The sequence below is a fragment of the Carlito syrichta genome, unplaced genomic scaffold, assembly GCF_000164805.1.
Source record: "Carlito syrichta isolate Samal-C Ts95f unplaced genomic scaffold, Tarsius_syrichta-2.0.1 Scaffold312272, whole genome shotgun sequence".
Taxonomy (NCBI): Eukaryota; Metazoa; Chordata; class Mammalia; order Primates; family Tarsiidae; genus Carlito; species Carlito syrichta.
The window spans coordinates 209087-213121 of NW_007256368.1; positions in this window are offsets into that span (position 1 = coordinate 209087).

Genomic DNA, 4035 nt, shown 5'->3' on the forward strand with positions numbered 1-4035 from the left:
CTACTTGGAAGGCTGAGGTGGAAGAATTGCCAGAGCCCAGCAGGTTGAGGCTGCGGTGGCCGGGAGCAGCCACTGCACTCCAGTCTGGACAACTGAGTGAGACTCCAACTCAAAAAAAAAAGGACCAACTTATGGATTTGGCAGAAACTTGAATAGACTTAGAGTCTATAATGCTCAGTGCTCACAGAAACAAAGAAGTGAATGCCACATGTTCTCACTCATAAGTGAGAAACAAAGAACAGAATACCACATATTCCCACTCATAAGTAGAACCTGATCATTTACCATAACTCTGTAAGAAAGGGATTGACAATAGCTGGAAATTGCCAGAGGAGGGAGAAGTAGGAATACATAACACCAATGTGTACTGGATCTCAAACCAGGTGGAGTGAGGGCAAAAGGGAGGCCCAAGCTTTACCTTGTATGATGACCACCTGTATACCTAATCTGAAATTGTGCCCCACATAAATTTCTTGCTGTTGTAGTTAGACAGCATGAGTTATTGAGGACAGAAAAGTTCCCTCGGTGGGAGGGGACCCAAAGGGGTCGCCACCACATCTTTAAAATCTTTTTTAAAAAGTGGCCAGGCACAGTGGCTTAAGCCTGTAATCGCCGCAATTTGGGAGGCCAAGGTGAAAGGACTGCCCGAGCCCACGGGTTCAAGACCAGTCTGGGAAATATAGTGACACCTCATCACTACAATAAATAAAAAATTAGTAGGGCATGGTGGCCCACGCTTGTAGTTCCAGTGATGTGGGAGGCTGAGGTGGAAGTATCACTTGGGCCCAGTAGACTGAGACTTCAGTGGCTGAGTGCATGCATGCCATTGCCCTCTAGACTGGGCAACAGAGTGAGACTCCAACTCTAAACAAACAAACTAACAAAATTTTTTAAAAGGGCCATTGCAAGGCCATTGCCTTCCTAAGCTATGGTGTGACCATGTGTTCTCTGAGCTGTGGCCCAGTCAAGTTTCTGAAGCTTTGGCCCTTTCCCTTACCTTGGGGAGGTGAATCTCCTCTTTCTCTCTCAAATTTACTTTCTAAATAAACTATATTTTCTAATCTAAATCACCAAAAACTAGTTGAACATGGTAGCATGCACCTGTAGTACTGGCTACTTGGAAGACTGAGGTGGAAGTGTTGCCAGAGCCCAGTGGGTCGACACTGGGATGGCTCTGAGTGTGCCACAGCACTCCAGACTGGGGAACAGAATAAGACTCCAACTCAAAAAAAAAAGTAAATATATGAATACCAGCCTGGGCGACCAAGTGAGACCCCAAATCAAAACCAAGAAACAAACAAACAAGAAAACTAGCCAGGCATTATGGGAGAATTGCCTGAGCCTGGGAGATCAAGGCTGTGGTGAGCCATGAACATACCACTGCACTCCAGACTGGGATACAGGGTAAGACCCTAGCTCAAAATATGTCAGAAGAGTTAATATCATTAAGATGTCAACTCTAGGCTGGGCACAACTGCTCAAGCTTGTAAATCCAGCACTTTGAGGGACTGGGGCAAGAGGAATGCCTGAGCCCAGAGATTCAAGACCAGACTGGGTAACTTGCACGACCTCGTCTATACAATAAATCTAAAATTACTCGGGCGTGGAAGCACATGCCTGTAGCTCCAGCTACTTGGAAGGTTGAGGTGGAAGGATAGCAGAAGCCCAGCAGGTTGATGCTGGGGTGACTGTGAGAGTGCCACTGCCCTCCAGTCAGGGTGACCGAGTGAGACTTCAATCACCAGGAAAAAAAAGATGTCACCTCTAGCCACAATAATACACAGATTCAATGTAATTCCTATGAAAATTAAAATGATACTTTTCATTGCAAAAATATTTAATCCTAAATTTATATAGAACCTCAAGGCATTGTTAATGGCCAAACTGATTTAGCAAAGAAAAAGTTAAAGGTATTAGACTTCCTGACTTTATAACATATTACAAAGTTACTGGCACACGGAAAGTCAAATAATGGAACAAACAGAAAACCCCAAAACAAACCCTTATAAATATAATTAAATAATCTTCAACAAGATTGTCATGAACACAAAATGGGAAAAATACTTCAACAAATGATTTAGAAAACCAGCTATGCATAGATAAATAAACAATCTTCTGTTATATACAAAAACTCTCTAAAGGGCCATTCCTTTGTTAAACTTCTTTTGTCTCCACATAGCTCTTTGAGCTATGGCCACCATGTTTTCTTAACTTTGGCCCCCTTCCCTCATCTAGAGAATGAGAGAATATAGGTACAATTTAGATATTTGGTAGAAATTAAATTCTGAATATAAAAGTAACTCCTAAAACTCAACAACAAAAATTGAATAACATGATTTAAAAATGAACAAAGTAATGAACAGACATTTCTTCAGAGAAGATATTCAAATGACCAACAATAGTTTCAAAGATGTTCAAAATGATGAAAGCTGAGACAAATGCAAAGCAAAAGCACAATGACATACAACCTCACACCTATTAGTTTGGCCACTATTAAGCAAAATACTAAATGTTGTCAAGGATGTGGAGAAATTGGGTTGCTTGTGCACTGTTGCTGGGGAAAAAAATGATGCAGTCGCTATGAAAATATGATTTTTTTTGAGTTGTAGTGTCTCTCTCTGTTGCTCAGACTGCAGTGCAGTGGCATGTTCCTGGCCACCGCAACCTCGACATGCTGGGTTCTGACAATCCTTCCACCTCACCCTTCCAAGTAGCTGGAACTGTAGTAGCCCTACCATGCCCGGCTAATTTTTTATTTATTGTAGAGATGAGGTCTTGCCAAGTTTCCTGGGCTAGTCTCAAACCCACAGGCTCAGGCAATCCACTCGCCTTGGCCTCCCAAAGTGCTGGGATTACAGGCTGAGTCACTGAACTTGAACAGAAAATAAGAATTTTTATTTAAAATAATTATTCTATGACCTGGCAATCTCACTTCTGGGTATCTATCCGAAGTATGCAAAGCAGACCCTGAAAGAGATAGTTGCATACCCATGTTTAGTGCAGCATTATTCACAAATGTCAAAGGGTGGAAGCAACCTAAATGCCCATCAATGAATGAATGGATAGAGAAAAAGTGGTATATATGCATACAACAGAATATTACTGCCCTTACAAAAAAAATCTTATCATGCATTACAGTAAGGATAAATGTTGTAGACATTATGTTATCTTAAATAAGACAGTATCAGTCAGATGTGGTACCTCATGCCTATAATCCCAGAAATTTGAAAGACCAAGAGAGTAGGATTGCCCAATTCCAATAGTTCAGGATCAGCCCATGCAATACAGTACAGTGAGACCTCATTTACACACACACACACACACACACACACACACATATGTATATGGTGACACCAACCTGTAATTCCAGTTACTCGGGAGACTGAGGCTTGGAATGATCACTTGATCCCAGAAGCTCAGGTTGTGGTGATCCTTGATTGTACCACTGCACTCAAGCCTGGGTAATAGAAGACACCCCAACTCAAAAAACAAAGTATATTACAAGAAAAGACTTAGAAAACCTCCGTGATATTGGTTGCAGCAATGATATTGTTGATATGACACCAAAAGTACAGCAACAAAAGCAAGCATAAAGAAGTTTGACTGGCCGGGCTCGGTGGCTCAGCCTGTAATCCCACTCCTTTGAGAGGCTGAGGTGAGTGGATTGCCTGAGCCCGCGGGTTCGAGACCCGCCTGGGCAACTTGGTGAGAACTCATCTCTAAAATAAATCAAAAATGAGCCGGGCGTGGTACTGTGCGCCTGTAGTTCCAGCTACTTGGAAGGCTGAGGCAGAAGGATCACTGGAGCCCAGCAGGTCGAGGCTGCAGTGGCCAGGAGCGGCCACTGCACTCCAGTCTGGGTGGCAGAGTCAGACTCCAACTCAAAAAAAAAAAAAAGAAGTTTGCATGAAACTAAAATGCTTCTGCACAGTAAAGAAAACAATAAGAGACCTGGTTGGTGGCTCATGTCTGTAATCCCAGCACTTTGGGAGACTGAGGCAAGATGTTTACCTGAGTCCAGAGGTTTGAGATCAG